The sequence below is a fragment of the Canis lupus genome, chromosome 13 (assembly GCF_003254725.2).
Source record: "Canis lupus dingo isolate Sandy chromosome 13, ASM325472v2, whole genome shotgun sequence".
NCBI classification, from domain to species: Eukaryota; Metazoa; Chordata; class Mammalia; order Carnivora; family Canidae; genus Canis; species Canis lupus.
Genome location: NC_064255.1, coordinates 63,469,464 through 63,494,067, shown reverse-complemented (window position 1 = coordinate 63,494,067; position 24,604 = coordinate 63,469,464). Strand labels below are relative to the sequence as shown.

Here is a 24,604-nt window from a genome sequence, read left to right as displayed (position 1 = left end):
TCTGAACCATAGTTTGGTAATTATTGATTTGTTAATTAAGGCTTTATATTATTTATTTATATTAATATATATTATAAATTATATATTATTTATATTATAACTAGATTGCCACATTTTTATGAGAAAGGAGATTACACTGTTTGGCAAAGGATCTTATTACCCTCGCAAATAATACCTGGATCTCAGAAGAGCCTGGTCTCCTTTCCCGGGTAATGTTGGACTTCCAAAAGCATTTGAATGTCGCACTACCTCATGGGATTAGCTGCGTACAGCATAGTTTATACTATCTGAGGCCAATGCTCAGAAATATGGTTCTTTTTTTTTACTCCCCACACTTCAAATACCACTTTACAAAAAAAGAAGTGGAAAGTTAGGCATGTGGGAGGCACGATGACGGACAATTATAACCTGGCCCACCTGCCTTAGCAAAAAAGGCCTGGGAGAATGTTCTGTTCTTTGGGGAGAGAAGTGGTTCCACGTTGCTTCTATCTGAGGCAGCTCTTACTGTTATGGCCTCTGCCTGCAGGTATGTGATACAGCCTGCTAGCAAAATCATCCCAAAGCATCTGTGACTTGTCTGTGCCTCTAGACAAGGCATATGGACTCTAGATAAGAATGGGAGAAAGGTGTCTCACCTGAAAACATCAACTGAAGAAAATCTAAATGTTCAGTAGCAGCAATATGCTCTCTCAATATTGAGCTCTCTCAATCTCGCTGTCCCCAGTAAAAGGCCATGAGAGAACTTCCTTTTTTTTTTTAAGGTTTTATTTATTTATTCATGAGAGACACTGAGAGGGAGGCAGAGACATAGACAGATGGAGAAACAGGCTCTCCACAGGGAGCTGGATATGCTACTGGATCAGGGGCCCTTGGATCACACCTTGAGCAGAAGTTAGACATTCAACGGCTGAGCCACTCAGGCGTCCGGAGAGCTTCTTAATCACCATGTCCCCCGGCCCTTTCTTCACCATTCTTTTCAGGATCTGCAGTACCTAAAGAACTTGTTCTTTAGATGAATCAACCCTCATGATATGTATTATGACAAATTGCTAACATTTTTTTTTGCAATTATTACTATTTGTTTTTAAATTTTATTTAAATTTTACATAGTTAACATACAGTGCAATGTTGGTACGATATTGCTTTCTGGAGTAGAATTCAGGGTTTCATCACTTATATATAACACCTAGTGCTCATCACAAGTGCCCTCTTTAATATCCTTCACATTTACCCCATCCCTCAACCCCCTCCATCAACCTTCAGTTTGTTCCCTTATAGTTAGGGTCTCTTATGATTTATTTCCCTCTCCCTTTTTTGCCTTCCCCCCTTCCCATATGTCCATCTGTTTTCTTCCTTCAATTTCATGTATGAGTGAGATCATATGGCATTTGTTTTTCTCTGACGGACTTACTTCACTTAGCATAATACATTCTGGCTCCATCCACATCATTGCAAATGGCAAGATTTTATCCTTTAGATGGTTGAGTAATATTCCATTCTGTATTTATCACATCTTCTATATTCATTCATTAGTCAATGGACTTTTGGGCTCTCCTCATAGTTTGGCTATTGTGGGTAATGCTGCTATACACATCTGGGTGGGGGGACTAGGGCAAGGGGGCAGAGGGTAGGGACCCTCAACTCACCTGGCTCTACCAACTTACCTAGATTACTTTCAAACCATCCTGAAAACATACAAATTTGAACCGAGATTTAAAGAGAGAACAGCTGGAACGCTACAGAGAGAAGGGTTTTCACTTCTAACAGTGTAGGAAGGCAGGAAAAAAAAAAGAATCAAGTTGGGTGGGGAGGGGGCCCACGAGGAGCTGGACTAAAGCTGGGCAGCGAGAGCCTCTGGGACAGGAAAGCCCAGACCCAGAGAAGCGGGAACTTTAAAAACTCCGCAAGGAATCTTCCTGGTCGGGGAGGTGCTCAGCAGGGCAATCGAGCTGAAGCCCAGGAGGGGCAGTGGAGCCTCCACTTTCCCAGAGACATAATAGAGGAAGGGCGCCCTGGGGAAGGCGCGCACCACGCCCGGCCTGGGGAGAAGCGGGTGGGGCAGGCGCGGGTCCCGGTCCGGTCCGGGCGGAGGGATCTGCGTCCTGCTGCCCTCGGGGGCTGCAGTCCCGGGAGCGCGAATCGAGCAGCGCAGGCCCCGATCCCAGGGCGCCGGGGACGCGGCCCACATCCTGCGCTCCCCCGGGACAGGCGGCGGCGGGGAGGGCCCAGGACAGCGAGGACGCTCCTGCCGCCAGGAGCCCCCAGCTGTGCAGGTCAGTGCCACGTGCCCCGGGAGCATCCAGGCCAGTGCGGACTGGGAGACTGCGGTGGTTCCTGGGGAGCTCACTCCAGAACGGGGGACCTGGCCGCTGCCAGTGGTGGTGTCCCTCCTGGGGTCACTCTGTGCCTGGGAGAGGCGAGGTCACCTGGGAACAGAGGCGTCAAGGAGTAAACAGCTCCCACTGAGCTTGGCACCGGGCAGGGCAGCTCCCCCAGGTGCACGCACCTGAGAACCAGCACAGCAGGCCCCTCCCCCAGGAGACCAGGTGGAAGGACAGGGGAAGAGCAAGTTCCTGACCCAGTAGCACGGGAAAGCTCCAGGGCAAGTCTTTGGATTTACAGTATAGAGAACCAGAAGGTACCCCTCCTTTCCACCCCCCCCCCCTTTATCCAGGACAACTTATTTTTATATGAGACTGAAAATTTCCAATATTTTCTTCTCTTTTCCCACCTTAATACAATATTTTACTACCTCTTCATTTTTAAGATTCTTCTTTTTTGACTTCCGTTTTTCTACAATTACAGGTCCAAGATATATTTTCCACTTCTACATTACCTTCAACATACTAAACTTAATTTTGGGAGATATATGAGGTATTTTGTTTTGTTTTGTTTTGTTTTGTGTTTTTTGTTTCCTCTCCCTCATCTTGTTCTACAATTATGGAAGTTAATACCTTCTAAAACATGACCAGCAGCACCCAGAACCAAGTGGTATACCATGCTGGTTCATTCTGTGAGATTCCTCATTCCCATTCTGCCCCCCTCTTTTATCTCATTTATGTTTTGGTGGTCAATGTTGCAGCCTTCTACAAGGACTTCAGGTTTATATAAATCTGGGACTGAACATCTAACATACAGAACTTAATATACTCAGAAATAAGAGGATCACCCTCTAGAGCCCCACAGGTAGACTACATTTTCCCTCCACTACAACTTCGTCACCACCACCATCTCACATAACCTCCCCTTTTTTCTTCTCCTTTTTTTTTTTTTTTTTTTGGTCACTTCTACTTTAGGATACTTGGCCTTTTATTTTTTACAACTTTGTTTTAAAATTGGGTTTTCACTTTAGTGGTCCTTTTGTTTTATTCCAGTCTGATCTGTTTTCAATTTCTGGTCTCTGACCTTAGCAGAATCATCTAGGGTGAAATTTACTTAGGTCATGGTTGATATTCTTGACTCAGCCCGCTCATACAGCCACTCTGCACTGAACAAAATGACTAGAAGGAAGACCTCACCACAAATGAAAGAATCAGAAACAGTACTCTGCCACAGAGTTACAGAATTTGGATTAAGATTCAATGGCAGAAAGCCAATTCAGAAGCACAATTATAAAGCTACTGGTGGCTCTGGAAAAAAGCATAAAGGAATCAAGAGACTTAATGACTGCAGAAAATAAGTCTAATCTAGCCGAAATTAAAAATCAATTAAATGAGATGCAATCCAAACTGGAGGAACTAACAACGAGGTTTAATGAGGTAGAAGAAAGAGTGAGTGACATAAAAGACAAGTTGATGGCAAGGAAGAAAGTTGAGGAAAAAAAACAGAAAAACAATGAAAAGACCATGAAGAAAGGTTAAGGGAAATAAATGACAGCCTCAGAGGAGAAATCTGTGTATAATTGAGGTTCCAGAGAGCACCGAGAGGGCCAGAGGGCAAGAAAGCATATTGGAACAAATCATAGCTGAGAACTTCCCTAATTTGGGGAGGGAAACAGGCATTCAGATCCAGGAGATAGAGAGGTCTCCCACAAAATCAATACAAACAGTTCAACACCTCGACATTTAATAGGTAAGTTGCAAATCCCAAAGATAAAATCCTTAAAGCAGCAAGGGACAACAGATTCCTAACTTATATGGGAGAAATATTAGATTAACAGCAGACCTTTCCACAGAGACCTGGCAGGCCAGAAAGGGCTGGCAGGATATATTCAGGGTCCTAAACGAGAAGAACATGCAGCCAAGAATACTCTATCCACCAAGGCTCTCATTCAGAATAGAAGGAGACATAAAAAGCTTCCAAGATAGGCAGAAATTGAAAGAATATGTGACCACCAAACCAGCTCTGCAATAAATATTAAGTGGGGCTCTGTAAAAGAAAGAGGAAGCCCAAAGAAATAATCCACAAAAACAGGGACTGAATAGGTACTACAAAGACACTAAATTCATATCTTGCAATAGTAACTCTGAACATGAATGGGCTTAATGATCCCATGAAAAGACGCAGGGTTTCAGACTAGATAAAAAAGCAAGACCCCATCTATTTGCTGTCTACAAGAGACTCATTTTAGACCTAAGGACACCTCCAGCCTGAAAATGAAAGGTTGGAGAACCATTTGCCATTCAAATGGCCCTCAAAAGAAAGCTGGGGTAGCAAACCTCATATCAGATAAACTAAAGTTTATCCCAAAGACTGTAGTAAGAGATGAAGAGGGACATTATATCATACTTAAAGGGTCTATCCCACAAAGGACCTAACAATCATGAATATTTATGCCCCTAATGTGGGAGCTGCCAAGTATATCAATCAATTAATAACCAAAGTAAAGACATACTTAGATAACCATACACTAATAGTAGGAGACTTCAACACGGCACTTTCTGCAAATTACAGATCTTCTAAGCACAACATCACCAAAGAAACAAGGGCTTCAAATGCTGCACTGGACCAGATGGATTTCACAGATATATACAGAACTTTCCATCCGAGTGCAACTGAACAGATATTCTTCTCGAGTGCACATGGAACTTTCTCCAGAATAGACCACATACTGGGTCACAAATCAGGTCTCAACCGATTCCAAAAGATGGGGGTTGTCCCCTGCACATTTCCAGACCACAATGCTTTGAAGCTTGAACTCAATCACAAGAAGAAATTTGGAAGAAACTCAAACACGTGGAGGTTAAAGAGCATCCTGCTAAAAGATGAATGGGTCAACCAGGAAATTAGAGAAGAATTAAAAAGATTCATGGAAACTAATGAAAATGAAGGTACAACTGTTCAAAATCTTTGGGATATCGCAAAAGCATTCCTAAGAGGGAAATACATCACAATACAAGCATCCCTCAAATAATTGGAAAAAACTCAAATACACAAGCTAACCTCACACCTAAAAGAACTGGAGAAAGAACAGCAAATAAGACCTACACCAAGCAGAAGAAGAGAGTTAATAAAGATCAGAGCAGAACTCAATGAAATAAGACCAGAAGAACTGTAGAACAGATTGACAAAACCAGGAGTTGGTTCTTTGAAAGAATTAATAAGATAGATAAACTATTAGCCAACCTTACTAAAAAGAAAAGACTCAAATTAATAAAATCAGGAATGAAATAGGAGAGATCACAACCAATACCAAGGAAACACAAACGATTTTAAAAACATATTATGAGCAGCTCTACGCCAACAAGTTAGGCAACCTAGAAGAAATGGATGCATTTCTGGAAAACCACAAACTACCAAAACTGGAACAGGAAGAAATAGAAAACCTGAACAGGCCAATAACCAGGGAAGAAATTGAAGCAGTCATCAAAGACCTCCCAAGACGCAAAAGTCCAGGGTCAGATGGCTTCCCAGGGGAATTCTATACGTTTAAAGAAGAAACAATACCTATTCTACTAAAGCTCCTCCAAAAGATAGAAGGGGACAGAATATTTGCAAACTCGTTTTATGAGGCCAGCATCAGCTTAATTCCAAAACCAGACAAAGACCCCACCAGAAAGGAGAATTGTAGACCAATATCCCTGATGAACACAGATGCAAAAACTCTCAACAAGCTACTAACCAATAGGATCCAACAGAACATTAAGAAGATTATTCACATGACCAAGTTGGTTTTATCCCCGGGATGCAAGGCTGGTTCAACACTCATAAAACAATCAACTTGATAGATCACATCAACAAGAGAAAAAACAAGAACCATATGATCCTCTCAATAGATGCAGAGAAAGCATTTGACAAAATACAGCATCCATTCCTGATCAAAACTCTTCAGAGCGTAGGGATAGAGGGAACATTCCTCAGCATCTTAAAAGCCATCTACGAAAAGCCCACAGCAAATATCATTCTCAATGGGGAAACTACAGAACATTTCTGAAAGAATTGACAAAGACACATAGAGATGGATAAATATTCCATGCCCATGGATTGGAAGAACTAATATTGTGAAGTTGTCCGGGGCAATTTACACATTCAGTGCAATCCCTATCAAAATACCATGGACTTTCTTCAGAGAGTCAGAACAAATAATCTTAAGATTTGTATGGAATCAGTAAAGACCCCGACTAGCCAGGGAAATATCGAAAAAGAAAACCAAAGCTGGGGGCATCACAATGTCGGATTTCAAGTTGTCCTACAAAGCTGTGATCATCAAGACAGTGTGGTACTGGCACAGAAACAGACACATAGATCAATGGAACAGAATAGAGAACCCAGAAACGAGCCCTCAACTCTATGGTCAACTAATATTCGACAAAGCATGAAAGACTATCCACTGGATAAAGGACAGTCACTTCAATAAATAGTGCTGGGAACATTGGACAGCCACGTGCAGAAGAATGAAAGTAGACCATTCTCTTACACCAGACACAAAGATAAACTCAAAATGGATGAAAGATCTAAATGTGAGACAAGAATCCATCACAATCCTAGAGAAGAACACAGGCAACACCTTTTTGAACTTGGCCACAGCAACTTCTTGCAAGAGACATCTTTGAAGGCAAGGGAAACAAAAGCAAAAATGAACTATTGGGACTTAATCAAGATAAAAAGCTTCTGCACAGCAAAAGAAACAGTCAACAAAACTAAAAGACAACCTACAGGATGGGAGGAGATATTTGCAAATGACATATCACATAAAGGGCTAGTTTTCAAGATGTATAAGGAACTTATTAAACTCAACAGCAAAGAAACAAACAATCCAATCATGAAATGGGCAAATGACGTGAACAGAAATTTCACCAAAGAAGACATACAGATGGCCAACAAGCACATGACAAAATGCTCCGCATCACTTGCCATCAGGGAACTACAAATCAAAACCACAATGAGATCCCACCTCACCCCAGTGAGAATGGGGAAAATTAACAAGGCAGGGAACAACCAATGTTGGAGAGGATGTGGAGAGAGGGGAACCCTCTTGCACTGTTGGTGGGAATGTGAACTGGTGCAGCCACTCTGGAAAACTGTGTGGAGGTTCCTCAAAGAGTTAAAAATAGATCTACCCTAGGACCGAGCAATTGCACTCCTAGGGATTTACCCCAAAGATACAGATGCAGTGAAATGCCGGGACACCTCACATTCCCACCAACAGTGCAAGAGGGTTCCCCTTTCTCCATATCCTCACCGACACTGGTTGTTTCCTTTCCTGTTAATTTTAGACATTCTGACTGGTATAAAGTGGTATGTCATTTTGGTTTTGATTTGTATTTCCCTGAAGAGATGTGATGTTGAGCATTTTTTTCTTATGTCTGTTGGCCGTCTGTATGTTTTCTTTGGAGAAATATCTTCTGCTCATTTCTTGACTGGATTATTTGGTTTTTGGATGTTAAGTTTGAGAAGTTCTTTATATATCTTTGATACTAGCCCCTTACTGACGTGTCACTTGCAAATATCTCTATCCATTCTTTAGGTTCCCTGTTTCCTTTGCTGTGCAGAAACCTTTTATCTTGATGAAGTCCCAATAGTTCATTTTCGCTTTTGTTTTCCTTGCCTTTGAAGACGTGTCTCCCAAGAAGTTGCTGTGGCCGAGGTCAAGGAAGTTACTGCCTGTAGTTAATGCCTTCCAGGATTTTGATGGATTCCTATCTCACATTGAAGTCTTTCATCCATTTTGAACTTATCTTTGTGCATGGTGTAAGAAAATGGTCCAGTTTCAGTCTTTTGTATGCTGCTGTCCAATTTTCTCAACACCATTTGTTGAAGGGACTTTTTTCTATTGGATACTCTTTCTTTGTTGAAGATTAGATTGGCCATATATTTGTGGGTCAAGTTCTGGGTTCTCTAATCTGTTCCACTGATCTGTATGTCTATTTCTGTGCCACTACCATACTGTCTTGATGACTACAGCTTTGTAATATAACTTGAAATCTGGAATTATGATGCCTCCAGTTTTGGTTTTCTTTTTCAACATTCCTTTGGCTATTAGGGGTCTTTTGTGGTCCCATACAAATTTTAGGATTCTTTGTTCTATCTCTATGAGTGATACTTTGATAGGGATTGCATTAAAAGTGTAGATTACCCTGCATAGTATAGATATTTTAATGATGTTTGTTCTTCCAATCCATAAGCATGGAATGCTTTTCCATTTCTTTATGTCCTCTTCAATTTCTTTCACAAGTATTCTATAGTTTTCAGAGTATAGATCTTTACTTCTTCTGTTAGGTTTATTCTTAGGTATTTTATTGTTTTGGGTGCAATTGCAAATGGAATCAATTCTTTGATTTTCTGTTGCTTCATTATTGGTGTATAGAAATGCAACAGATTTCTGCACATTAATTTTATATCCTGTAACTTTGCTGAATTCGTGAACTAGTTCTATTAATTTTTTTGTGAAGTCTTTCAGGTTTTCTACATAGAGTATCATGTCATCTGAAAATAGCTTAAGTTTGACTTTTTCCTTGCAGATTTGGATGCTTTTTATTTCTTTTTGTTATCTGATTGCTGAGGCTAAGACTTCTAGTACTATGTTAAGCAGTAATGGTGAGAGTGGAACATTCCTGTCTTGTTTCTGACAAACTGGTAACATTTTTAAAGAATGATAATCTCTGTTGTTAGCAAGAGACACATTACATTACATTGTTATTGGAATTTAAATGCTACAACCTTGACAGCTGAGAACAATTTGACATTGTTTATCAAAATGTAAAGTATGAACACTGTTTTTAAGATATATTTATTTATTTTAGAGAGAGAGGATAGTGCATGCACAGGCGGGGGTGGGAGGGGTGGGGCAGAGGGGGAGAATCTTCAAACAGAGTCCCCACTAAGCAAGCGCAGGGCCTGATGAAGCAAGGCTTGATCCCATGACTCATGAGATCATGACCTGTGCCAAACCCAAGAGTTGGACTCTCAACTGACTGAGCCATGCAGGCACCCCTAAAGTATGAAGACTTTAGGCATGGCTCTAGGGAATGCCCACAAGCAGGTGAGTCCTGAAGCCAGTTAGAAACTTTCCAGAGCTGATTGTTTGCATTTTGACTCACTCCTAGTTATCTAGAAAACTGAGAAGCTACTGTGTGTACAGATTCATATAATAGAAACTAACATTGATTGAGTGCTTTTTGTATGCCGGGTATTGTTTTAAGCTTGTTTTAAGCTTTAATTTGGTTAATCTTGATGACAACATTAAACACTACTATCATCAACCTCAATTTGCAGATTATGAAATTTGGAGGATAAATACTTTGCTTAAAGTCACACAGATAGCAGGTAGCAGGCCAGGATTTGAGCTCAAGCAATCTGTCTTCCAAGGAATCATCAAATGTAATCAGTTACCTCCACCTGACCAAGTAGCTTACTTCTCCATGTTTGTAACGGGGGGTGGGGTGGGGGGGGTGGGGGATGAAGCCATCTAAATAGCACCACTTCCAAGGTATTTCTTGGAATTTTAAGCATTAAAATGAGCTATATACAGCTGAATGACCTATTAAAAAAGACACCCATTATGTGTTTTGTTAATTGAAAAAACAAGTTTTAAACTATATACATTATGTTCTCATTTGTATACTATCAAACAAACATGCTAAAAACAGAAACAAAGCCCTAAATCCATGTTTAAATATGAATAGGAATTCTCTTGGAATGATAACATGCCAAATGGTTAGTAATGGTTAATTCTGAGGGGTGTAATCAGAGGCGGGAAGGAAAAGAATATTGCTTTTATTTTATAGGTGTCTGTATTACTTTATTTTTATTTCCATGAACATTTATTTCTTTGCTCTGAAATTTCAAAAGAAAAGAAGAAAATATATCCAGAAAGAAGCAATACCTAGCAGTGTCCAAATACTGGAATCCCTAATGCTACATTTGAATAAGCACAAAGTGAGACTTCTATATCTCAAAATCCTTCTGGAGTTTGCACTGAAGTATCTCCATCTGTGTCAATAATAGTTCAAAGTCTTCCATGAGACTCTCAACCTCACAATGCTGAATAAAGATGCAGCTGGCTCCCCTCTCTCCAACCTTCTGACCCAACTCAGTTCCCCTGAATAATTTTAGAGTGGGATAAGAACAGTGGTAACTCATGACAGCAGTGACCAGAACCAAGTAGAGATGAAGTTTCTGAAGAAGAGCCCATGTGACTGGTGGCTAGATTGCAGCTGTGACCTTTGATCTCAGCCAAGCAGCTCTTGATTTAGAATACCTGGACAGAGCAAGTCGAGTCCTAGCACTTAGGAGGCCTTCTGAGTTCCTAAAACTGATTCTGGTTCATTCTTTCTCAGAAACGCAGCCTTTCTGCTAAGCGGCTAGCCTAGTTTTGTGCAGGAGAGGAGCAAAGAAATATCTTCCAACAGTAGTGTGCTGGAGCTAGGTGGGGCTCACTTGTTACAGGCAGTTGTGCACATCTCTCCCCACCTCCGAGTTCAGTGACCTTCTGTTACTGAAATCAGCCAAGAATGGGCAAAATTTACACCAGAAAATCAGCAAATGCTACAGATTGAGGCTCCACTAGACAGTTAAACATTTATCTGCAAACCACTGGCCTCGAGGCATTTTAAATCATGAACAAAGAAACTTTGAAAGTTGTTCAAAGTCTTTCAAATCACACTATGTACCTTGAGAAACCCAGAAGACTTGACTCCTGCTCTCTCCTCTTATACAAGAATAGTCACATAGGAATAGGTGAAACACTTAGGTATTGCTTGTCTGGGAAGACAGCAGTCATTCTCCAGAAGCCTCAGAAGTAGCACCAGAAAAATCCATAAGCCTGATTCTTACTGGACAAATTCCCCCTACTATGCCCTGCAAAGCCTCTGTCCCTAAGTTGAAAGCAGAAAGAAAAATATTTATAACCATGATCTGGGTGGTAAATGGACTTAGGGGAAAGAAACTGCCAGGGCAAATATCCAGCAAACCCATCTCTGAATTCCTGAGCCCTTGAGATCCATGTATTTCTAGGACAAAGGTCCCAGTCATGTATTTCTTCACAATCTTTGTTTTCCTCTTAGTTCAATGTAAGTTATGGAGGCCTAAGGGACTTTTCCTGTGAGAAAATCTGTTTATTTCTAGGAGAACAAATCACAATGTGGCAGCAGCAGCCACAGGAGTCTGTAGTCTGTGCTTACAGTGAGTATTTAATAAGAAGTAAAGCACTTTGAACCTGCAGTGACAGACACTACACAAACAGCACTTCTCCTTCTCACCAAACCTGTCTGGGAGCCCAGCCGAAGGGGGTGCTGGCTTTAACACACCTCTCCACCTGGCACCTGGCTCTCACTGCCAATACCGTGCCAAACCTCAAGGGTTTACCCAGTGGGTCTGAGAAGCTGTAACTCCTACTCCAGACCCCCACCCCAGGGAAGCAAAGTTTTTGAGTAGAAAGAATCTCAAATCCTCTTGCCAGCCACCTCATTTTGTAGATGAATAAACTAACACAGAAATGTTAGGTGACTTCCCCAAGATCACACAGCTAGCAGAGCCACAACCAGCATCTTGGACTTTTTCACCTCAGAGCCTGTGTTCCTGACCACTAAGATGTGATCAGTTAAAATCTTTGCCATCCCTCAATATCCAGCTGGAAGGGCTGCACCCTTCATTCCTTGGACAACCAAATGGGTATCATCCCTGCTTACTCTGACTCACCATTATATTCTACGTATCTTTATCATGCTCTGTATTGTCTTCCTAGTCTCTTTTTTCCTCTTTCTGGAATGTGTATTTCCTGAGCTGGAAGTGGGTCTTCCTTTTCTGTATCCTCAGCAACCTCTGGTTTTAGTGCCTTTGGTGCTTAATAAATATGTACTGAATGGGACCAAATTGACCTGAGATTGGAGTTGCTTTTTCTACAATAGTTCTCAATTGCACCTGCAGAAGGAGCAACTAGGAAGCTCATTAAAATGGAGATTCCCAAAATTCTGAGTCAAAAGCTCTTTTTTTTTTTTTGAGTCAAGAGCTCTTGAGAGAGTTCTAGGAATCTGAAATTTTCAACAAACCAAGCAGTGATTCTGAAGCATGGATCAATCTGTGCTTTCTTTCCTCTCTCTGGTGACAAAGTCAGTTTGTGAGGTGGTTGGCCAAGATGACAGGTGCCACTGAGTTCATAGAGCAGGACAGAGAGGACGAGACGAATGCAGGGTTGGACACACAGTCTTAGTTTCATTAACAAGCGTTCTCAAATGGGCTGTGAGGTGAGGAACCAACCTAACACTTCTGCCAAGTGCCGCCCTCACCAGTATCCCCCAGTCCCGGAGCTGAGATAGTCTCTTAGGAGTAGAGAAGGAGAGACAAATGGAGGCTCTCTGCTCACTGAAGTCCATGCGGAAGTCCCAGTGTAGTGAGGCTTTCTAGGGTGAGCACAGAGTTTAAACAGACTCATCACAGCACTGACATTCTGCAACGTGATATGCTCAGGTAGTGGATGTTTGTAAAGTGCTTTGATCTCACGAAATCAGGGAGAAGGTCCCAGGCCCTGTACTGGGTGCGTCTCTTCCCAAGGCTCAAAGTCCTTGATGGGCAGCAAGGCCGGTTCTTTGCCGGCCGGTTCAGAGGCCGCGCTGCGCGGGGTGGGCCGGGCCGGGGCAGGTGCAGGTGCTGGTGCTGGGGGGACCGCGCGGCAGACAGGGGAGTCCCTGCAGGTGCGGTCGCTCTCTGTCGCCGCTATCTGCTGAGCAGGCTGCTTGCTGCAGACTTAGCATCTGCTTATGATGCTGCCTCCTGCTCTCGACTGGGAGCTGCTTGGGCAGAGAAACTGGGTCCTTTGGCTTCGCGTGACCGGGCCATCGCCCAGACCCCCAGGTCAGCGCGTCGGCTTCCCGCTCCCCACCACCCACCAGCCACACTGGTCTTGCTGTTTCTCCAACATACCACCCTGGTTTAGTTTGGGGGCCTTTCACCCCCAAATCATTTGCTACGTGGCTGCCTTCACTCTATTCAAATTACAGTTCAGCTGATGTCCTCAGATGACCCTGACCATTTTTTTGAAAATATTTTTTGTTTATTATTTGAGAGCGCAAGAGAGTGAGGGGGGCGGGGGCGGAGCAGAGGGAGAGGGAGAGGGAGAAGCAGATTCTGCCCTGAGTGTGGAGCTTGATGCAGGGCTCAGTCCCAAGACCTGAGATCACGACCTGGGCTGAAACCAAGATTGGGAGCGCAACCAACTGAGCCACCCAGGCGGGCCTACGCGGATCGTTCCCGTCTAAATGTGCTAACCCTTGGTCACGCTCAAACTCACCGCTCTGCTTTGTAACTGGCTTACTTCATAGCACCTATTTTTTTCTGATGTTATCCTAATTTTATTTTACATTACTTATTTATTATTTTGATATTATCATTTTGGGAGAACGGCACCTATGTCCTTTCGGTTTTTTTCCTTTCCTATTTGTCTATTTTATTTCTTCTACTATAGCCTGCAGGCTTTTTGAGAGTAGGGGCTTTATCTACCTCATTCTCCTTTGTAACCCCAGTACCTAGAAGGGTTTAAGTGCTCAGTAGAACACTGTCCATTGAAATGTTGGTTGTTTCAGGACCTTGTGTAGTACTTAACAAATACTCATGAATACGTGAATAAATATAAACAGGAAGTGCTGATGCTCCAAGATAAATCGTTTACTTCACTAAATTGTTGGTTGATTTGCACAAAGTGTGACAGGGTTGGATTAACATAATCTCTGGTATAAACTGACCATCTTTGATTCTTAGCTGTCTTTTAGCCAATGATATACCCAACCCGCAAACCTGTTGATTTTTCTACTGTACTGTTCCTTACGTCTTTCTTTTCCTTTTCCATTTCCATTGCTCCCTAGTCCATGCTTTTGAAATTTCACGTGAATTTCTTTTTTTGAGATACAGAGAGAGTGAGAGATAGCCTGTGTGTGCACATGTGTGCAAGTTGGGGGGAGGCAGGTGCAGAGGGAGAAGGAAAATCTTAAGCAGAATCCATGCCTAGCTTGAAGCATGATGCTGGGCTTGATCCCAGAACCCTGAAATCATGACCTGAGCCCAGATCAAAAGTCAGATGCTTAAATGACTGAGCCACCCAGGTGCCCCTCATGTGTATATGTTTCTATATGGCCTTTGATGTAACAGCTGCGATCAGACAGCCCCATCCACAGATCCTGCCCATTGGCAGATTCAGTTATCTCTCGTTTTGTCATGCCCCGATCCAAATGTTCCAATCATTTACCCTGAAACACTCTGGCATTTCCATTTGCCAGCTGTGAGGTCACGGGCAAGTTATTTAACATAATTTCCTCTTCTGTAAAAATGAACCTGATTAATAGTACCTAACTCATGTCTTGTCATGAAGATGAAAGGAGTTAATTAATTCATAACTGTCATTAATTCACAGTTCCTAGCATGGAGCAGGGAATTACCAAATGGTAGCTCTTATTCTTTTCTTATTAATCATAACAATGGCTCCAGCAATAATTGAAATGTTTTAGCTAGAGTCTCGCACTTTGATCCAGGACTATTTTTTTGCCCTAATTTTTCACCATGTTGGCCCTAATCTTGGCTTTTCTTTCCATTTTCACTTCTTCAAATTCTGACCATGATTCAAATTATCCCACAGAAGAGACTCTTCTTTTTATTTAAAATGTGATGAGGTTGATATGATGGATGAGGTTGACCTTTCCCACTCTGTTTTTTTCTCTCCTCTGAAATTCTTCAACTCTCTCTACTACTTTCTTAGCATATAATCCTGACTGGTGATACCTATCTCATCACTGTGTTTCTTTAATTTTAACTCTTGTCTTTGTTTTTTAAGAATTGTAATTAGAGAGGCACCTAGATAGCTCAGCCAGTTGGGCATCTGCCTTCAGCTCAGGTTGTGATCCCAGTGCCCGAGGATCAAGGCCCACATCAGGCTCCCGGCTCAGAGGGGAACCTACTTCTCCCTCTCCTGCTCCTCCTGCTTTTGCTCTCTCTCACTCTCTCTGTCTAATAAATAAATACAATCTTCAAAAAAAAAAAAAAAGAGAGAGAGAGAGAGAGAATTGTAACTAGACTGCTAATATGTGGGAGAACTTTGAGTCCCCAGGAACCCAGCATGATGTACAGCTTCCTTTTTTTCTTACGTTAATTCCTTATATTAGCTGTTGTGCCCAAGATTGGGAATCGAGAAACCCCCAAGGAGCCGACACCGATGCAAACACACGAGGGTTGATTTACAAGCTCGAGCTTAGGTCCAAGTACACCCGACACAGCGGAGCAGGGACTTGGACCCCGAGGTGGGTTTCAGCTTAGTTTTAAGGGCTGGTCTCGGGACCTCCAGAAGGGGGGGAGGAATTCCTCAAGTTCTGTTTACATTCTGATATGGGGCCTTCAAGGGCATTGAGCTCTCTTCTCATTCTAATAGGCGCTTCCTGCCCTTGGCCTGGGCTCAGTTCTTATGCTCATGTGGGCCTTTCTAGGACATTAAGCTGTAAGCTGTTTTCTTCCTGTAACTGAAGTAAGGTAAAGTTCAGCTCTTATTCACAGGGGCCCGGGATGGCTGTACTTGTGATAATGCTGAACTTAAAGTGGAACGGCCTTAATTTTCTTGGCCTCCATATTAGCCAACCACTTACACTGAAAATAATGAAATGGAAGGAAAAGGAAAGACAGGGCAACCCACAGCTCTTTGTCCTTTGGTCATCAGTAGTAAGCCAAAGGTAGAATATTGGCACAATGTGTGCATATCAAGAAGTAAAATTAAAACAGTTGAGTTTTGTCCAGTGTTCCCACTATTCTGGAAAGGAAGAATCGCATATGTATGCATGATCTGCAAGGGGAAATTTGTGTACTGTCACTGATTTTGCAAAAAAAAAAAGTGAAGTACTATTACATTTGCTTTTAAAAAAAATCACACTGCACAATATAGAAATGAGTGATAAAATTCAAGCTAATAATATGCAATTTTTACATTTTCTTTACTTAGGGGCATTTAAACCATTATAGGTCAAAAGAAAGGCTGCAGAAGAAATGAAAAAGCTTCATATTTTAGTTGCTTTTTTCCTGCCTTTTGAATAAGCAGCGTCTCATTTTCACTTTGCATCAGGCTCCACAAATTTTGTAACTCCTTGCCCCCGCCCCTGATAAGTATCAATATTAATGCAACTTCATTCAAGGCTGGAGAATATTTGGATTATATAGGCCTTTTGTGCTCTGATTCTTATGAAATTAACTTCTGTGACTTTACCCCTTAAAGAGGGATCCTGGGTGGCTCAGTGGTTTAGTGCCTGCTTTTGGCCCAGGATGTGATCCTGGAGTCCCAGAATTGAGTCCCATATCAGGCTCCCAGCATGGAGCCTGCTTCTCCCTCTGCCTGTGTCTCTGCCCCCACCTCCTCTATGTATATCATGAATATAAAAATAAAATATTAATATATATATGGTAAATATTTGGAATAGGCTTTACATTTTTGGTTCCAACGGAAAAAGGATTTGAAATATAGTTCTTGTTTTGTTGGGTTAAAAATATGATTTTTTTTCTTTTTCTCTTCCTTGCTATCATGTTTATGGTCAGAAAGTTATTGTATCAACTCCAACCTTATTGCAGCAAACTCATCACCATTTCATCCACAAAGCTCATGAAGCCAAAACTATACATCCTCCTCAAATTAAATGATGACTAGACCACAGTAAAGCCTGCTGGAATTGGATGACTCTGCCTAGGGAGGCTTTCACTGTACAAACATAAATAAATGTGCCCAAATATAGCCTCTGAACTTTCTCTCTCTCTCTCTCTCTCTCTCTCTCTCTCTCTCTCTCTTTCTCTCTCTCTGGGCAGCCTGGGCATACCTCCTACCTAACAGGGCCAGGTCCTGCCTGTTGCGCCCATTCATAGGAACACAAGCCTTTTGATGTCTTTTATTCTATGACTTCAAGACTATGAACTTGGTAACACTCTCCTAAAGCCACGCCTTTCCCTAGCAAGGCCAGGGATTCACGCCCATGAGCAAAGACTTGCGCTGAGGCAGATTAGATGAGGGCACGCTGCCCTGCTTTAACAACCTGTCAACAACTTAAGAAGAATTGCAGAACATTTTAGTTGGCAAGGTGAAGAGATCAACCTAAGTTGTCAAGTTGCCCAGATTTAAGGGTGTCTTAACTACCTATATAAAACCATGGAGATCATGGGATCTTTTCTCTCCACATCTCCCTGCCATCCCTTCCCCACTTTAAGAATACATTTCCTGCAGTTTATCAATTTCCATATCATTGATATGACTAAGGGTTAAAAAGGTACTAGTAGGCTAGAGAAAAAAAAATTGGTTCCTTTTCATGACTGGTTGCCTGATGGTGTGGGAAGAGCCCATCAGGACTGGTAAACACCCATTATGGCAGCACTTCCTGGAGGGTGGGGGGAGGCATGAGGGTGCCCAGAACATTCTGGATCTCTCATTAACATTGCCATTCTTGTAAAACAGCTTGCAAAGTTGCTGAATAGACAATCTAAGGCTAATTTCTCACAGTAACCTGGTGTTTCTTTTACAGCCCCCTCTTGCCTTGGAAAACCATCACCTAAAAAGAACTTCTGGGCATGCTTGAGCACTGGGTAAGGAGTAGTGTTTCGATTCCAAGAGTTAGATTATCCAGACCACATAGAGGTAGCTGAGGGTGGGAATGTTGGCTTCAACTTAAAAACTTACTATTCTCTCTGCCATTATAGAGGTTGCTAGGCTATGTAGTGGTGATGGGGAGTATTGATGGAAGATCTATCTATAAGAAACTGAGATTATGAATCTCCGAAATGATACTGGAGTATACTCCCAGGATGACATCAGTTTCCACTGTAGGATGCCAGGCAGATCACAAGTATGCAAGAACCCATAGTCATTTAAGAAACATCAGAAAATAATGGCATTGGATATCAAAACAGGAAATTATATGATTAGTGATTTGTTCCAGTAATATTAATCAGGAAGTTCTATGAAAGACTAATTGTGGGGAAGAGTAGTAAAAAGTGAAGGTACAGGACATTCATTGATGACTTTGTGACCATTTAAGCAAGAGATCACTGGGGCTACACAAAAGCAGGTGGGATGAAAAATAGGGTACCCAATCTAGGAAGCTTTATTTGGATGCATTCAGTATGATTTTGTTTTGATATTCAATACTGAAAGGAGAAAATAAATGTAGATGTAGTAAACAATGAACATGGGGAGCACAGCAGTTTGGGGGAATAAAGGTTATGTCTTCTGTTTGGGAAATACTGGTTTTAGTGTCATCCCAGCCTGGAGGTTTAAGGAGTAATTGTCACAAAAGAGAGTTGATGCTGTGCTGACCCCCCACCCCCACCCCAGACGTGGGCAGCTGGGGGAGAAAAAACCAATTCTGAAGAAATAGAGAGGCCCTGGAGAAGAAGCTCAAGCATTTCAGAGAAATGCATATGTTCTGAAAAAAAATCAAATAAAATAAATAGATCTAAATCTAGAGTGCAGGGAATAAGTTCCCTTAGAAAGCCTTAAACCAAGGACAAGAAAATGAGAAGAGAGAACTAGAAGATTTATGAAGCTAGACTCAGAAGTCTCTGGCTTGGTCTCAAAGTGAGATTCTATGACTCTGAAGCTATGTATATGGAAGAGAAGGTGGGGACTATTTGGAGGCTTTCTTTAGAGTGAGAGACAGTGTGAATGGGAGAGGGGGAGGACTGTCCAGTCCTGGCTTCCTGGCCTGTTTTGCTCTGGATGTGGACTCAGCCCCACGTAGGCTTTGAGTCAAAGAGAGCTTGTTCCTATTCTCTGAAAGTGGTGGTGGTGGTGTGTGTGTGTGTGTGGTGGGGGGGTGGATTTGTTTCTTCTGTCCTTTGCTAAGCTTGAGGATTAATCTAGCCTGACCAGGAAGCAGCCTTTCTCTCAAACCGTATTATTATGGTGGCTGACCTCTTGTCCCATTATCTGCTTCTCTGACTCCCTGTGGGAACTGGGGCCCACCTGATTGTTTCTCCTGGTCCCACTGTCATACCAAACTGACACATCCGTTCATAATTGGCCAAAATCTCATCTAGTGCTAAGAACAATACAGTGTCTCAGTGTTCCTCAATCTGGCCCATCTTCTCCCAATTGATCCATAGACAGGAGAGTTAAACCAGACCTGAAGCTAGATGAGGAGCTTCCCTAGAACCTGCTTCCTCCAGAGTCAATTTTTACTTTGTCCAGAGCCCTCAGGGCAACTTAGTTTCAGCTGATTCCTTCTCCTGTCTGAATTCCAGGATGCCTCAATCAGCATGGCTCTGTTAATGAGACATCCGACAGATCTCTGAGCAGAACCTGGTCTGTGGAGCAAGGGAATGTATCTGTGGCTCAGAGAGAAAGTTGTCTCCACTTCATAAATGACCTAGGGAATGTGAAAGGAAGTACTCAAACTAAGTCGGTCTAGCTAGTGGAGTGTACTACAGAAGAAAAGGTAAAGGTTGAAATATTGGTGATACAGGGGAGGGGATGCCATGCTAGAAGGGGAGTCAAAAGCAGTGCCTGGAAAAGACTGTTTTAATTCCTTCAATTCCTTAAATTAATTGTGTAACATGGCATTATGTGGCATATGACTGGTTTTTCATGTGTCCTGGGCTTCCATCAATGTTGGTAATTTGCACATTGGTGTACCTTAGGGCAGGGATGTGCTGAACAACAGGAATAGGGGGAGGGGGGAGCCACTGAAACTTCCCAGGAGCAAGGTGTTTTTTGTTTTTTGTTTTTAATACAACTGATTTTTTAAAAAATATTTTTATTTATTCATGAGAGACACAGAGACAGAGGCAGAGACAGAGGCAGAGGGAGAAGCAGGCTCCATGCAGGGAGCCGGACACAGGACTCAATCCCAGGTCTCCAGGATCACGCCCTGGGCTGAAGGCGGCGCTAAACTGCTGAGCCACCCGGGCTGCCTGGAGCAAGGTGTTTTAAGAAGAAATGCCACAGCCCACCCCATTAATTGTCCAGAAGCTGCCAATCCAATATTACCAAGAGCGAGCAGTGAAGATAACTTGTTGCAGAAGCAAAGGATCTAAAGGGTGACTTAGTTTCAGCTGATTTCTTCTCCTGTCTGAATTCCAGGATGCCTCAATCAGCATGGATCTAAAGTCTCAATACAACGGGATAGTTGAAAGGGCCACCCTTTGAAAAAAACTAACCAGAACATGGTCACAGTGGTAGTTCCATCTCAGCTCAGTCATCGGTGAGAAGCTTTTTCTAAAAAGGCACTTTTTCTGTTTAGCACTCTGTAGTCTTTGAGAATATCCTTGTGAACCAAACTCCCCTCCAAAACCTGGCCCTTTGATTCATCTCTCAGGTGTGGCAGTATATAGTTGCTAAAAATACATGTTCAGAAATTAGACTGTGAAGTTCAATATCTAACTTTGCCACTTACTATTGGCCGTGGCATCCTGCTTAAATTTCTTAAGCTCTCTACCACTTTCTTGTCTTTAGAAGGGGAATAATACCTAATTTTAGGATTATGATGGTAATTAAATAAGATAATACATCTCAAACCCTTGAAAAGTCCCTCAGAGATGGTTTATTCACCACCAATGTAGCTGTTTTAATTATTCTAAGGTGAGGACAAAGAAGAAAGCTGTCACATCTGACATAAATGTGGAGGCCGAGAAAAATTAAGGCCATCCCACCTAAAGTTTAGCATTAGCACAAGTACAGCCATCTTAGGTCCCTGTGAATAAGAGCTGAACTTTTTGGGAAAAACTGCAGAATGTCCTCAATGTCCTCGGCAGGTAATCCCATATCAGAAAGACAACAGAGCTCAGAATTGCCCTCGGCAGAGAATCCCATATCAGAAAGACAACAGAGCCCACACCCGTGGTAGAAAGTCCCATTTTAGAATGAGAACAGAGCTCAATACCCTTGAAAGCCCCATATTAGAATGAGAACAGAGCTCAATACCCTTGAAAGCCCCATATCAAAATGTAAACAGAACTTGAGAAATTCTTCCATCCCTTCTGAAAATCCCCTAGACCAGTCTATAAAAAACCCAGCTGTAACCCACCTCGGGGTCCAAGTCCCTGCTCCGCTGTGTCGGGTGTACTTGGACCCAAGCTCGAGCTTGTAAATCAACCCTCGTGTGTTTGCATCGGGGTCGGCTCCTTGGTGGTTTCTCGGATTCGCAATTTGGGCACAACAATAAACTGACTTCGTTATGATTCAACTCAATCCAGTTCTGTAATTACCTGTAGATTATTGCTTATTTGTATCCACACACTCAAGATACACTTGATACCACCTTATACTGCGATGTGTTTAAAGCCGACTCTCAGTATTTTCAACAAGTTTCAATCATTACGTTGCTGTGCCTAATCTAACATGGCAAGATATAGTAGCAGAGTGTATGTGTTGTGTGAGATCACACTCTCAGTTGAATGTTTTCAGACAATATTTTTTCTTTTTACTTGATACTCTGTTCAATTAGACTCAGAATGTAAATTCAAATTTCAGTTCTGAGTCATCTTGGTAAAATTTCTAAGCCTTTCTGGATCTCATTTGCCTCAGCTTACTACAACTTACTACAATAATAGTATTTATTTAAGAGATTCAGTGTAAGGTTTAAATAAGCTCACTAATGTAAAACTTAGAACATGGCCCTGCTTCTAGAAGGAGCTGGAAATCTATTCATTATTATCATTCTGTTACATTGGGCTTTGAGCACTCTAGCCTGCAGCTTCAGTGCAGCTGCCCAGAAAAGGACACTGTCATCTCTGCTGACAGCTTCCCTCAGCCCATTCTTAGAACATTCTGCATGGTACATGAAAGAGTGGGAAGCCGTTTTTGTCTTCTTCATAAAGAAAGGGAAGAATTGGGGATCCCTGGGTGGCACAATGGTTTGGCGCCTGCCTTTGGCCCAGGGCACGATCCTGGAGACCCGGGATTGAATCCCACTTCGGGCTCCCTGCATGGAGCCTGCTTCTCCCTCTGCCTGTGTCTCTGCCTCTCTCTCTCTCTCTCTCTCTCTCTGTGTGTGTGACTATCATAAATAAATAAAATAAAATTAAAAAAGAAAGGGAAGAATTGTTGTCACTAGATGAGCACTGCTATCTGTTAGAATATACCTTTTCAAAGTGTGTGGCTTTCATTATAGATCACACAGAAATGATCTAGATTTGAAGGTGGATGGGGCTGGAATCAACACCAGTGAGCTGTTTTACAAGTCACAGCCCAAGTCTGGGTCTGGCCTTTGGAGGCCTGATTATGTTAAATCATGTGACTGGTCAATTTTTCAAACAGAAGAAAACTCTGTTCCCTAATCCTCCTCAATGCAAATTACCATTTAAATGACTTGCCTCTCTGAGTATCAGGTCAACGGAGAGCCAAGTAACCCTGGACATCAAGAAGAGACAGTTGGCAAAGTTTTCCTGTGAAAGTCTATATTATGCAAATAGTCACCAATAATCATTTCAGTGAACAGAAATGAGCAACAAAGATGTTATTAAAGACCATAATACACAAGCCTAGGACAATAAGTACATGCAAATATGAGCTCAAAAATATGTCTAATTGTCACTCTTTTCACCAATGTGTGGTATAGTACTAGGTAATATACCTGTCAATTCTGTACTTCTTACTAACACACCTACCTGCACCTCACCAAGGGAAATATCTACCTTTGTGAAGAGGTAAGCTGATGTGGACAATGTCTCATCATATGCTGCCTTCAGGCTTTGATATAGCTTTCCAGCCATTGTCTTTTTGAAGATAGCTGTTCCCTCCTATGAGTTCGCAGAGCCCTTTGCTCGTACATCTGCCACAGCTGTGCTTCTCAAACACAACGTGAAAACAATTCTCCTAGGGATCTTGTTAAAAGGCAAAATCAGATTCATTAGGTCTGGAATGGGTCTGAGATTCGGTTTTCCTAACAAGCTCTCTGGTGTCACAATCAAATGCTAAGCAAAGTGTATTGCAGTTAGTTTATAGGTACTTGTGTGCAAGGCTTTCTCTCTTGCTAGTGTCTGGCCCATAGCAGAGAACAGTGAACATTTATCATTTACCATTAAGCTAAGCTTTGAGGCTTTGAGCCTCCATTTTATGGTTAATAGTCATCGCTGGGTTATTAAAATTAAATTCTAGTAGAAAAGTGTATTCAGCCTGTTAATACTTAGTATATATGTACACTTTTCTTCTTAAGGTTTAAAATACTTTTCTCCATTATAAGCTATTATATTCTGAGTATTTTTGACAGAGGGGGCTTCTGGATCATGACTTATTTGTATCTGCTTCTATAGCACCTACCATCACAGGCAGAGCTCCGGAGCTCTTCAGTGAAAGACGAAGCTCCCAGCTGTATTCTTTCTATACAAACATCCCATCTCCTGTTCCTTATCAGTAATATTCAGTTAAAGGTCTCTTTGGTAAATATTTTGAATTACTATCATTTTTAAATCAGAAAATGATGATGAATAGTTTCAGTTTTGCTAACATGACAGCTATTGTCTTTTTGAGTTTTCATATCTCAAGAAATGCTGCTCCTTTCACAACTGGTCAAGTACTTCATTAAAGAAGGAATTCTATCATTTCTGTTTGATTTCTAAATAAATTAGGGACTTGGGAACAGTTTAAAATGAAAGCCATTGTCTTGATGCTAGAATAGTAAGATGAAGTATGTGTTCATTCTGTTTTTCAGTTTTATCTGCTTTCAGGCAGTAAGTACAATGAAACGTGAGCATTTCTGACTCACCTTCTGTCCTCAGGTCACTATCACCATTCACGTGTCATTTGATGTCATGCAGTGAGGCGACATGCTACTTGGGCAGGCTCTGAATCCCTAGTAAGGGGCGCATCAGCAGCTGTTTATAGAGAAAAGGGATAATAAGTGTGAACATTTAATTAATTCTTATTGAATCAAGTCCAGGAATACATATATTAATATGTAATTAATATGTAATAATAATTATATATATATATATATTTTTTTTTTTCTCCTTTCCATCTAACCTCCCAGATAACCACATGAGATAGGCAATTCACCATTTTATTACTTTCTCATTTTCTAGCTGTGGAAACTGAGGTTTAGCCAAGTGGTCTGCCTTGTCCACGGTCACATGGCTAGTAACAACAACTCAAACCTGTTCAGCCAGTCAATTGTCTTAGAGTTTCAGTGAGTTCACTCACATTTATTGAGTGTCTGCAGTGTGCATGGAATTTAACCAAAACTACCTTGGGTGGTAACCATCACTTTTCCAGTTCTTGAGTGAG

At 41.9% G+C, this 24,604-nt stretch overlaps 1 long non-coding RNA gene across 1 annotated transcript; it reads right to left on the bottom strand.

The window, feature by feature from the left end:
- Window positions 1-843: 843 nt before the first annotated feature.
- Window positions 844-24,196, bottom strand: LOC118355848 (uncharacterized). Its single transcript, XR_004819091.2, has 3 exons — window positions 24,087-24,196; window positions 23,017-23,205; window positions 844-992 (listed from the first exon to the last, which is right to left on the bottom strand). It is a non-coding gene; the product is annotated as an uncharacterized LOC118355848 (long non-coding RNA).
- Window positions 24,197-24,604: the final 408 nt, after the last annotated feature.